Source organism: Sapajus apella, unplaced genomic scaffold (assembly GCF_009761245.1).
Source record: "Sapajus apella isolate SASKATOON/1434 unplaced genomic scaffold, GSC_monkey_1.0 scaffold44, whole genome shotgun sequence".
Lineage (NCBI taxonomy): Eukaryota > Metazoa > Chordata > Mammalia > Primates > Cebidae > Sapajus > Sapajus apella.
The window spans coordinates 10,641,449-10,654,855 of NW_022436984.1; the positions used below are offsets into that span (position 1 = coordinate 10,641,449).

The 13,407-nt window shown below is 45.8% G+C and overlaps 1 protein-coding gene across 1 annotated transcript in view; it reads right to left on the reverse strand.

Moving 5' to 3' along the window:
• SULT6B1 (sulfotransferase family 6B member 1) overlaps positions 1 to 13,407 on the reverse strand; it is a 44,668-nt gene that overhangs the window by 20,552 nt on the left and 10,709 nt on the right. The window contains exon 2 of the mRNA XM_032239326.1: positions 3,894 to 3,990. The gene's annotated coding sequence lies outside the window, so the exon portion shown is untranslated. The remainder of the gene's footprint in view (positions 1 to 3,893; positions 3,991 to 13,407) is intronic.

Genomic DNA, 13,407 nt, shown 5'->3' on the forward strand with positions numbered 1-13,407 from the left:
CCACCACACCCGGCCCCAGTTGCTCTTCTTTAATTATCTAACAACACAATTGTGTGGTTCATAGAAGAGAACCACGTTATAAAGGGGAATATGCATGCAATGCTGTCTCTGGTCCTGTAAGCACATTTCCCTGTTGGTCAGGCTCTCTCGAGTGAGATGCCCACTCCCAAGGCCAGCGCCTTTCTCTAGCAGCCACTCTCCCCTTTTTCCTTTGGGTAGGTTGGCCCACACTTCCCATCTCCCTGCAGCTTGGTGTGGCCCTGTGGCTAAAACAGCAAGTTGATGGCTCTCCAATCTTCTTTAGTCCCTTCCCCACACCTGGAAGGCAGACATTGTGTTGGCAAGCCAGATTTGCTAATTTGGAGGAAAGCAGCACTCCAGGGGGTGGCAGGCCAACAAGACAGAGAAAACCTGGCTCTCTGATGGCCTTGAGAAACAGAGCCACCCTCCCATGACTCACACTGTAGAACAGGCTTCCTTCTGACCTGTACGTGAAAGAGCATAATTGTGCATCTTGTTTGAGCCACTGAATTATTGGAATCTCAGCAGTTACAATTATAATTACTCCAAAGTGACAGCAGTTTAGCCCGTATCCTACCTGGTACATTTTCTGGGTCCAAATTTACTCTTTGACCTCTTGTTAAGTCAAATATCTGTAAGAACCTAAAGTGCAGTAAAAAATACATATATGTATAAAAAGTCAAATATCTATAAACACAGCCTGTATATTTCTTATTTCTCTCCCATTCTCTTCCCCACATCTTTCTTCTTACCCTCCTTCCATTTTTCTAAGAACATAATTTTTTTCAGTATGATTTATTTACCTTTCTCTGAATCAATGTTAACCAATTAAGAAGATGACTTCTGGGAGAGAGATCCAAGATGGCTGATCACTAGCACCTCGGGATTGTAGCTCCCAGTGAAAGCGCAGAGAATGAGAGGACGCCACACTTTCAGACGAATTTTTTTGCTCACGCACCAGGAGATTCCCAGCAGAGGAGCCCCACGGGTCACCAGCGTGACTCTTGTGGCCGGCGAGGCGGTTTTGTCGCTGCCTTGGTGCAGTGGTTCTTGGTGCAGAGTCAGAAAAGCACTATCAATCATAACGCCGCTGTTTTGGCCGGTGCAGTGGGTTGCTCAGATTTTAGTGCCGGGAATCAATAAGTTGGACGCCCACTCAGAAACCCAATTATAAAGACAGTAATTATAAAGACCACAGATGGATACATTTATAACGAAGGAAAGAAAACAGCTTAAAAAGGCTGAGAATACCCAAAATCAGAACACCTCTCCCTCTACAGGGGATCACAGTTCCTTATCAGCAACAGAACAAGGCCTGATGGAGAACAAGTGTGTTCCATTAACAGAAGCAGGCTTCAAAAGCTGGATGATAAGAAACTTCTGTGAATTAAAAGAACTTGTCCTAACCCAACGCAAAGAAACTAAGAACTTTGAAAAAAAAGTTTGACGAAATGTTAACAAGAATACACAATTTAGAGAGGAATATAAGCGAATTAATGGAGCTGAAAAACACAACGCGAGAACTTTGTGAAGTATGCACAAGTTTTAACAGCTGAATTGATCAAGCAGAGAAAAAGATATCAGAGGTCGAAGACCAACTTAATGAAATAAAACAAGAAGACAAGATTAGAGAAAAAAAGATAAAGAGGAACCAGCCAAGTCTCCAAGAAATATGGGACTATGTGAAAAGACCTAATCTACGCTTGACAGGTATACCTGAATGTGACGAAGAGAATCAATCCAAGCTGGGAAATACGCTTCAGGATATTATTCAGGAAAACTTTCCCAACCTAGCAAGGCAGGACAATATTCAACTCCAGGAAATACAGAGAACACCACAAAGATATTCCTCAAGAAGACCAACCTCAAGGCACTTAATCGCCAGATTCACCAGGGTTGAAATGAAGGAGAAAATACTGAGTGCAGCCAGAGAGAAAGGTCAGGTTACCCATAAAGGGAAGCCTATCAGACTTACAGCAGATCTCTCAGCAGAAACCCTACAAGCCAGAAGAGAGTGAGGGCCAATATTCAACATCCTTATGGAAAAGAACTTTCAACCCAGAATTTTACATCCAGTCAAACTAAGCTTCATAAGCGAAGGAAAAATAAAATATTTTGTGAACAAGCAAGCACTCAGAGATTTCATAACCACCAGGCCTGCTTTACAAGAGCTTCTGAAAGAACCACTACACATAGAAAGGAACAACCAGTGTCAGCCTTTCTAAAAAATACCAAAAAGTAAAGAGCATCAACATAATCAAGAATTTACATCAACTAATAGGCAAAACAGCCAGCTAACATTAAATGGCAGTATTAAACTCACATATATTATTATTAATTCTAAATTTAAATCGACTAAACCCCCCAATCCAAAGACACAGACAAGCAAAAAAAAAAAAAAGCCAAAACCCATTGGTATGCTGCATCCAGACCCATCTCACATGCAACATAAAGACTCAAAACAAAGGGATGGAGATTTACCAACCAAACGGGGAGCAAAAATAAATAAATAAATAAATAAAAAGCAGGAGTTGCAATTTTTGCCTCTGATAAAATAGATTTTAAAGCAATAAAGATCAAAAGAAGCAAAGAAGGATATTACATAATGATAAAAGGATCAATGCAACAAGAAGAGCTAAAGATCCTAAATATATACGCACCCAATACAGGAACACCCAGATATATAAGACTTATAAAGAGACTTAGACTCCCACACAATAATAGTGGGAGACTTCAACATCAGTATTAGACAGATCAATGAGACAGAAAATTAACAACGATATCCAGGATTTGAACTCAGATCCAGAACAAGTAAATTTAATAAACATTTATAGAACTCTCCACTTTAAATACACAAAATACACACTCTTGTCAGTACCACATCACACCTATTTACAGGTTTAAATGAAATATTGGTTGGCTGCTTGTTTGTTATTTTCTTCCCTCATTTTTTTTTTCATGTCTCATACCCATTTTTAGACTGCATTCTAGCCCGGGCAACAAAGCAACACCCCTGTTCTCTCTCCCTTTTCCTTTTCCTTTTTCTTCCTCTCTTTCTTTCTTTTTTCTTTTTTTAAAAAAAGAAGATGACTTCTAGTTATTTTTAGTTACCTAGCTGCAGTCATTCATGTATTAGTTAAAAGGATATCTAACATTGTTGAGTACTTGTTTGTACCACATCCACTGCCAAATTGCTAAGATTACAGGAATGATTTCCTGTAATTTCTTAACAGCCTTATGAAATGGGTGTTGCTTTGCTACCTTTTGCAGTTAGGTTAATTGAGGCCACAGGGGCTAAGTGACTTCTAGAGGACAAGAGGTGAGGGTTGGTGGGAGGAAAAGCAGGTTTTAATCAGAGAGCCAGCAAAGAGAGAAGATGGTGAACTAGTGTTCTAAAGTACCACCTTAAAATTTAAAATTTACCATAGGGTTTTTAAGGGGGAAATGTATGGGAGCCATGTGGGAGTAGTGCAGGATGCAGGGTCTGTGTGTCTTGTTTCGATGGCTACCTTGGGTAATTACCTGTTTGGAGGTCTGGTTGGCATTACCTTGACTTCAGCTCAACAGTAGTGGAGAAATTGTTTGCGACTCCCCCTAAGCATGAGGATTCTGCAGTTGGGGCTCTGCACCTGGCTTGTTTCAAGATGAACTTCTGGAATATTTTAACCAAGAAAACGATTAGATAAACATGCATTGCCAGAGGAAAATTTCTGGAGAGGGAAGGGATGAAGGGGTAAGAGGGGAGGGAAAGAAAGTGAGTGATTAAGAAATATTTTAAAAGCTGAGGTTCTGGGGTGCAATTACAGAGGCAGCCTTTGGAGGAGCTAGGATTGGCAAGCAGTACAGCTAAGTCCAGGCAGAAAGGCACTTACAGTGAGATCTCAGAGGGCATAGCTTTGATTGTTAGTGCTGGGAAATTCTTTGGTGCTTCTTTACCAGCTATGAGAAACAAGGCCATGGGAATTTTCACTGCAAAAAAAAATTTATTTTCATGAGGAGAGAGATTTTTATGACCACAAGGGCAATGAATTTCCTGGGTTCTAGTGAGGCAGGATGGCAATGCCCCCGCCTGGGCCCGGCTCAGCCTGGTGCCCCGGGCCTGCCTATGTTACAGCTCATTCAGACCCATCGCTTCAGGGCTTGCCCAGCCTGGCTGCTGCTTCCCATCGCCGGCAGGCGGAAGGCCACAGCGTTACAGCCTTTTTTGTACCCGCATTTGGCGGATCCCGAGTTCTTGTCCTGCATCCAAGAAGAATGAGGTTATGCTGACAACTGAAGAGTGAGAAGGACAGAGAATGGAACACTGAGGAATGGAGCAGCTCTCAGTAGAGGGGGGACTCGAAGAGAGTAGACTGTCACCCTAAGGCAAGTAGTCCTCCTCCCCCTGAAGGCGGGTAAGAAAAAGGCTGTAACACTGTGTCCCCACCCTCCACCGGTGGAGGGCAGCCACCCCACATGAAGGGAAGTAGTAGCAGGGCCAGGCCACCCCGGGGGGCCGTGGGCTGGAGCGAGGCAATGGGACTAAAAGAGCTGTTAGCATGCTGTAACACCCCCTCTGGGGCTTGGAGTTGCTGGCATCCCTGCTTGTGTGTCACTATGTTGCCCCCAATCCAGACACCATTGCTCAAGGTGGAAGCAGGTCGTGGCATGGTCAGCCCAGCTGTGGGCTGAGTGCAGATCCCACCACAAGCACTGGATCTGGGTGGGAGCGTAAGCCAAGAGCACCTGGTTCAGTTAGTTGGGCAGGGTGCCTCCTGCAGTGAGCCCAGGGCCTGAGCAGGGGTGTCACCTGCCTCAGCGGTTTCTGGCTGGCTAAGCCGCTGAGAAAATGAAAATCCTGCATCACTAAAATATTTTACTTAATAACAACATTTTGGCTAGGTGCGGTGGCTCACGACCGTAATCCCAGCACTTTGGGAGCCTCAGGTGGGTGGATCACCTGAGGTCAGGGTTCAAGACCCGCCTGGCCAACATGGTGAAACCCTGTCTCTACTAAAAAATACAAAAATTAGCTGGATGTGCAGGCACCTGTAGTCCCAGCTACTTGGAAGGCTGAGGAGGTTGAGGCAGGAGAATTGCTTGAACCTGGGCAGCAGAGGTTGTAGTGAGCCGAGATCATGCCATTGCACTTCAGCCTGGGCGACAGAGTGAGACTCCATCTTAAAAAAAAACAAAAAAACACCCCAGCATTTTGTGACAAACACTATATTCAATATATACAGCAATTGTAAGATGCATTACTATTTCAGAAATGTAAGCATATGGAAACCGTGCATCTTGGAATTGAGGAAATTCTATATATCAACAGAAAGTATCTGAGCGGAGGTGGTGGATATGTAAGAGTAGCTTTTTATCTCCATTTGACAGAGGGAAAAGAACTGGCCAGAGAGGGTTCCTAGGTAGGCATGGGTATCTGGGTTTCATTATGTAGGTGAATATTTATTTTTTTAAAAAAGCAGTATGTGAAAAGGCAAAATCAGAATATCTGAATATCTTAGTATTTTTATATTTCTATACATCACTCCCACTTGAAGGCCTTCTTGCCTTACATAATAATGCAATGATATTTGCTGTGGTTGCGAAGGTGTATTTAAGAATTTCCCTTCCCAAAAAGAAAAGAAGAGCAGGACTGAACTCCTTGCCAATCTGCTTAGTGGGATTATCCCACACAGTACAAAGAGTGTTTCCCTCCCATATGGTAGAATTTAAGACATTAATTCCAACAAGGTTGTTGTTTGCTTGCTTCTTAATGAGTAAAACACTTAAAAAGACAATAGGTTGGATCTTGTTCCAACACAAATGCCTGTAATTATAGGAGGACTTAGGAGGCTCCTGGGGATTGGTAATGTGAACTCTGGTTCTTGTTTGTTTGCCAAGGCTTAGGTCAACCTGTCAACCTTACAATTCTGTATACTCGACTCTTGTCTGGCAAGCATAATGGAGGGAAACAGCATGAATAATTACAGAATAACCTGTATTGTGTGATATATTTGTACTATCACACCTATGAGTGCAGGTGGGTCTCATGTTATATGAAGTCTTAGCTTCCTATTCTGCTCCTTGTGTCTTACCCATATTGGAGATAAATTACGGCAGACCTGTCAGGCTTTGCTGTTAAAACGTGTGCTCTGAATGAAGAGACCCCACCAAACAGGCTTTGTGTGAGCAACAAGGCTGTTTATTCACCCGGGTGCAAGTGGGCTGAGTCCAAAGAGAGAGTCAGCAGAGGGCAATGGGATGGGAGTTGGTTTTATAGGTTTGGGGTAAGCAGTGGAAAATTACAGATGTTATGGTTTAGGGTGGATTTTGCAAAGTGGGAGGGGATTGTAGGGTCTGGAGTCATGAGGTTGACCAAGGTTAGTTATAAAGTCCAATTGCCTTATCAATTGAGGCGGGAATAAGGAACAATAGAAAAATGTCTCAAATTAATTAGTCACTGCAGGGATTGATCATTCTTCCTCTTTTCGTGATCTTCCAGTTACTTCAGATTTTCTAATTCCGGGAGGCCATCCAGAGGTGTATGTGCAGGTCACAGGGGTTGCTATGGTGTCCATGGTGCTGTCAGTCAGCCTAAAAGACCTTATGCTCCTGTCTTTTAATATTAGTAATACAAAGGAAAAAGAAATGAAGAGTGGAGGGCAGTGGAATATTAGGAAGGCCGGCACAGAGGGGTGGTGGGGTGATGTTTCTAGGGCTTCTTTGAGCAGGATTGGGGGCAGCACGGAAACCTAAAAATGGGAAAGAATTTAGACTGCTGGGAGATCTCAGGGCAAGGGGTGGTATTGTGGGGTCATTAGAAGGAGCATTTGTTCTATTGACTGATTTGTTATCACTTGTACACGATTTTGTAGGAATTGAGAGATTAATCAGTAAACACGGGGTCCAAATAGGAGAAGGACAAAGATAGGTATCAGAGGACTAAGGATTGGAAGAAGCCATAACTCCCAGTTAGAGAGTCAGCCAGTCCAGCCGGGTCCAGAATACCCATTTGCCTGATTAGTGAGCTGTTGGGCTCTGTCTTTTAATTTTTTGACGACATCATGTACGAGGCCGGACTGGTTTACATAAAACGACATTCTTCATTTAGGAACAGACAAAGACCTCCTTTTTCAGCAATCAGTAAATCAAGACCTCTGAGGTTTTGGAGGACAACTGCAGCTAGGAAATTTACTTGAGCTTGAAGAAAGGATAGTGATTGAGTTAATTCTACAATGCTAGCAGAGAAATCATTAGAGAGGCTACCGAAGGTGATGATCGAAGTGGTAAGGCCTGCTATGCCTGTGCTGAGCGCAGTGGTAATTCCTAACCCTACAAGTAAGGGGATCGATGAAGTGACCCGCCTGTGTCATGTGGGGATCTCAAGGGGAACAGGGAGGCTTTCGTCCCTGTTGGAAAACTGAATTTTGGGATTAAGGAAAACTAGGGTATGAGTGCCTGTCCAGTTGGTAGGAAGGCGGACGGAAGAAGAAGAACCACAGAGGAAAAAAAGTCCTTGGTTTAGACAGAGCTGGAAGTGTAAACTGAAAAGGTGAGAAAGTGTTCTGAGGGGCTGGGGCTTTGGACCCAAATGCGAAGGGAACCAGCAAGGGCTGTGGCTGTTAAAGGTTGTAGCCGGGTTTGGTAGGGTAACTGTGTGGAGGGACAGCTCTTGTTTTCATGGTATATGAGAAAGTGTGTGGTATCTATAAGTACCCACTCACTTTCATTAACAAGATTGGGTCTGAGAAGACAGGACGAGGGGTCTGGAGGAAAGTCGGGGGAGCACGGGGAGGGCAGCCCAGGGTAAATGAGAGGCAGGGCAAATGCCGACCTAGGCAAGACCTGCTATTGACATTTTTAAGGCTGCTAGGAATAAGGGAGGGCTTTTCTGTAATGTGCAGTTCGTGTGCTCCTATTTTTTAGTTAACGTGGGTAGCAGGGCTCTTGAGGTGGAGTGTAAAGGAACACTAAGAGGGCAGGAGATTTCCTAGGGGGATTCCAGTGTGTGATTGTCAGGAAATGCATAAGAAAGTGGAGAACGGAGCGGAGGGAAGGGGTGTTAAGTTGACACGGGGGAAAGATTACATAGGTAGCTGCATAGAAGAACAGCAGTCTGTCGTGATGAAGTATCTGGGATGTCTCTGTTGACTCTGTCTAGGAGGTAGAGGAGTTCTGGGGTGTACAGGTGGGGGGTGTTGAAGGAGGTCTGGAGATGTAGAGAAATGGGAGAGTTTGTCCAGTCGGTCAGTAGGGTGGAATTGGCTGTGTAGTGGGATGAGGAGAGGGAAATGCATAACCAGCAATCTCTGGCTAAGGAAAGGCTCGAGTTGGCTAGGAGAGAGTGGGTTAGGTTTATGGTACGTTGGAGGTAATCAGGGAGAGGTATAGGGTAGCAGGAGAACCGGAGCGAGATTGAGAGTGAATATGAAAGAAAAGAAGAGGACTTCATCGGGGTGGAAGAACTGGAGACTTCCTTGCCACAGAAGATCATCCAACCACTACAGAAGAGAGTTGAGGGTGCCAGCCTGGGATAAAACCATGAAATATCAGCTGTAATTGCCTAAAGGAAAAGTGTAAACTGGCGGTATAAACAAAAACAGGGAATTCAAGCTTCTTTGGGAATTTGAGTGAGCTTTAGAGAGGTTATGACTTCCAAGAGAAGGTAGAGGAGGCAGGTTGGCTGTCTGATGGGCACAGCTTCACCCTGGGCTGTGAACCCACTGGGGAGGGTCTTGCAGGTGGACAGCAGTTGGGGTGCCATAGACAACCAGAAAGGGTCCTGTCCACCGAGGTTGTAGAGACCAGGGGGCCAGGCTTTTTATCAGAACTGACTGTCTGGCCAGGGTGTCTTCATATGGCGGGATATCTGGAGTAGGTAAGAGAAGGCTAGCAGCCTGGCGAATTTCATGTCAGGTCTGCTGGAGGATTGGAAGGTAGTCACCGAGCGGGCTGGTGTCTAGGGTAAGGTTGGCCCCAAGAAGGAAGGCGCAGGCATACAGGAGTTCAAAGGGCCTGTACCCTGCACTTCTTGAGGAGTGGCCCGAATTCTGAGAAGAGCAAGGAGTAGAAGAATGGTCCAGTCTTTCTTAAGTTGGAGGCTGAGTTTGGTGAGATGTGTTTCTAAAAGGCCGTTAGTTCTTTCTACTTTTCCTGAGGACTGAGGATGGTAGGGGCGTGGAGATTCCACTGGATGTCCCGGGCCTGGGAGACCGCTTGAGCGATCTGGTTAGTGAAGGCCCGTCCGTTGTCTGACTGTATGGAAGCAAGGAGACCGAAGTGGGGAATTATGTCTGACAGAAGGGAAGAAACGACTGCGGTGAACTTTTCAGACCCTGTGGGAAAGGCCTCCCACTATCCTGTGAAAATGTCAACGCAGACCAGGAGGTATTTGAACTTTCTGACTCAGGGTATATTAGTAAAGTCTATCTGCCGGTTTTGTACAGGGGTGAACCCTCCAGCCTGATGTGTAGGAAAAGGAGGGGGCCTGAGGAAGCCTTGAGGAGTAGTGGAGTGGCAGATGGAACGCGGAGAAGTGATTGCCTTGAGGTTGGATTTCCACGATGGAAAGGAAATGAGGGGTTCTAAAAGACGGGCTAGTGGCTTGTACTCTACATGAAAGCGGTCATGAAAGGACGAGAGAACAGAATGAGCTTGTGAGGCAGGAAGGAGGAATTTTCCATGATCTAAGAACCACTTGCCTTAAGGAGGAAGTGACCGATAAGTCAAGGTTTCAGTGGGAGAGTAGGTAAGAGTGACAGATGAGAAGGAGAAATACTGGCCGTGAGGGGCAGGTATTGGAGCGTTAGCTGCTTCTTTAGTTGTTTTAACCGTATAAGTGTTTCCTTGTGTAATGGGACCTGATGGTCTTTGGTGTCCCTTGCAGTAAAATGACTCTGGCGTTGGCTGGAAGTAAAGTGGCTTTAAGAAGCGTTTTTATCAGGGGGGCACTGATAATGGAGGACGCTTGTGTAGTGAGAAATCCTCTTTCTGCCCATATAACAGCATGGTGATGAAGGATGTGAAGGTGTGTTTAGAATCGGTATAGACATTGACATGCAATCCTTTCGCAAGTGTGGGAGCACGGATTAAAACAATAAGCTCAGCTTGTTGAGAAGTGGTAGAAGGGGGAAGTGTAGCAGCTTCAATAATAGATGTGAGAGACATTATTGCTTAACCTGCTTTTGTTGGTGATGATCTGTTGGGCTTTGAGGAGCTGCTATCAGTAAACCAAGTGTGGTCTGGGTCGGGATAGGTAAGAGAGAAATATGAGGAAATGGGGAGGATGCCATGTAAATTAGGGAGATACAGTCATGGGGTTCAGGGTTTGTGTCAGGTATTAAGTGAGAGGCCCGGCTGAAGTATGGACCAGGGGCAATGGTAACTGTGGGGGTTTTGATGAATAATGAGTAGAGTTGGAGGAGGCGGGGGGCAGAAGTATGTGTGCCAAGTATGAGGAGGAAATTAGATTTTGAAAGTTATGAGAACTGTAGAGGGTAAGTGGAGCATAGCCTGTAATTTTAAGGGATTCCAGGGGTGAAACAGCAGCAGCTGCCGCAGCACGCATACACACTGGCCAGCCCCGGACTGTAAGATCAAGTTGTTTAGATAGAAAGGCTGTGGGTCGTGGTCCTGGTTCTTGTGTAAGAACTCCGACTACGCAGCCTTTCACTTCTGCTGTGTGTAAGGAGAAGGGTTAGGTGGAATTGGGAAGTGCCAGTGTGGGAGCTGTTTCCAGGGTGTTTTTCAGAGAATGAAAGAATGAAGGAAGGATTTAGGGTCTATGGTGTCAGCTAAGTGCCCCTTTGAAAGCTTATAGAGTGGTTTTGCCAGTAAGGCAAAGCCTGGTATCCAGAGGCAGAGGTATTCTACCACACCTAGGAAGGAGAGAAGCTGCTGTTTAGTAGAAGGAGTTGGGGTCTGGGAGATCAACCGGACACAGTCAGCAGGGAGAGCACGTGTGTTCTGTTGGAGGAATATGCCAAGATAGGTGACAAATGGGGAAGAAATTTGGGCTTTGGACGGGGATACATGATACCCCTTCAAGTATAGTTGCTGAAGAAGCAGGAGGGTATCTTGCTGGGAAGATTCATAAGAAGGACTGCAAATAAGAAGGTTGTCCACGTATTGAATAAGGTGAGAAGCAGACGGACAGAAGGAAAGTAGATCATGAGAAAGGGCTTGACTAAAGTAGTGACGGCTATCTCTGAAGCCTTGGGGCAGAACGGCCCAGGCGAGTTGCTGAGACTGATGGATGCTGGGATCAGTCCAGGTGAAGGCGAAAAGCGGCTGAGAGGAGGTGTGCTAAGCGATGGCGAAAAAGCCATCTTTGAGATCAAGAATGGAATAATGGTTGCGGAAGTGGGTATTGAGGATAGGAGGCTATAAGGGCTGGGTACAACAGGATGGATGGGAAGTACAATCTGATTGATGAGGTGAAGGTCTTGGACTAGCCTATAGGATTTGTCTGGTTTCTGGACAGGTAGAATAGGGGAGTTGTAAGGAGAATTTGTAGGCTTTTAAAGGCCATTTTGTAATAGGTGGGTGATAACAGGCTTTAGTCCCTTAAAAGCCCATTGTGGGATGGGGTGCTGGCATTGAGCAGGGTAAGGGTGATTAGGTTTTAATGGGATGGTAAGGGGTGCGTGATCAGTTGCTAAGGAAGGAGTAGAGGTGTCCCATACACGTGGATTGAGGTAGGGAGATGTGAGAGGAGGTTGTGAGGGAGGCCTTGAATTGGGAAAAGGGCAGCTGTGGGATGTGGCCATAGTCCAGGAATGGTCAGAGAGGCAGATAATTTAGTTAAAATGTCTCAGCCTAATAGGGGAACTGGACAGGTAGGAATAACTAAGAAGGAGTGTGTACAAAAATGCTGTCCTGCAGCTGGGTGTGGTGGCTCACACCTGTAATCCAAGCACTTTGGAGGCCAAGGTGGGCGGATCACCTGAGGTCGGGAGTTCAAGACCAGTCTGACCAACATGGTGAAACCCCGTCTTAAAAAAAAAAAAAAAGAATGCTGTCCAAGTTGGCACCAGAGTTGGGGAGTTTTAAGGGGTCTAGAGGCTTAGCTGTCAATACCCACAACAGTTATGGGGGCAAGGGAAACAGGCCCTTGAAAAGAAGGCAACATAGAGTGAGTAGCCCCCATATCATTAAAGATGGGGACAGACTTACCTTCCACTGTATGAGTTACCAGAAGCTCAGCATCTGTGATGGTCCAGGGGGCTTCAGAGGCAATCAGGCATTGTCAGTCTTCTTCCACTAAGCCAAGGAGGTAAGGGAATGAGTCAGCCTGAGGGCTACAAGGCTGGGCTCCTGGAGCCTTAAAGACAGTGGTTTGAGCAAAACAGTCTGACTTTCAGTGGGGTCCTGCACAGATGGGGCGCGGCTTAGGAGGAATCCCCGGCTGCAGGCATTCCTTGGCTCAGTGGCCAGGTTCTCGGCATTTAAAGCAAGGGTTTGGGGGAGGAGTTCCTGAAGAGAAGCCTGGACTTTGTAGGCTTGGTAGTCTGAAACTTCTGCAAGCTGAGAGTGGCTGGGGTCTGTCTTGCAGGCATCCCTGACTGAGTCCTGGGCTGTGACGTGGGTGAGTGATCAAGGCAGGCGTTCCCGAGGTTGACCAGACACCAAGGGAGGACTGTCTTCCTGAGTCCATGACCAACATCAGAGTTTTTAAGCAAGAGGGAGAGACTTGTCTCCTGTCTCTACACGGATAAAGAGTGTCTCCTTTGTCTCTACTAGAAGGAGAAGGATTTAAAGGAAAAGAGAGAGAGGGAGAGGGAGAGACTTGTCTCCTCTTCTCTGAAGGAAGAGAGAGAGAGAGGGAGAGATGTGTCTCCCCTTTTCTGAAGAGAAAGAGAGAGAGAGAGAGAGAGAGAGACTTGTCTCCTTTTCTCTGAAGGAAAAGAGAGAGAGAGAGGAGGAGACATGTCTCATCTTCTCTGAAAAAAAAAAGGAGAGAGGGAGAGACTTGTCTCCTCTTTTCTGAAGGAAAAGAGAGAGAGAGGGAGAGAATTGTTTCCTCTGAAGGAAAAGAGAGACAAAGAGAGGGAGACCGCTTACCCAATCTGAAGGTGGCAAGAGAGCTGTTCGGCACACTGAGCATGAACTGCTGGTGTGGTCTGATGTGTTGAGGTCTCAGATGGGTCTCTTCTCAGACAAGGAATGGGGACAAGGGGCTAGTCTCCCTAAAGGAGTACCTCTGTTCCAGGTTTCAGCACCAAATGTTAAAACGTGCACTCTGAATGAAGAGGCCGCCCTAAACAGGCTTCGTGTGAGCAATAAGGCTGTTTATTCACCCAGGTGCACGTGGGCTAATTCAGAAAAGAGAGTCGGCAGAGGGCAGTGGGATAGGAGTTGGTTTTGTAGGTTTGGGGTAAGCAGTGGAAAGTTACAGAAGTTACGGTTTAG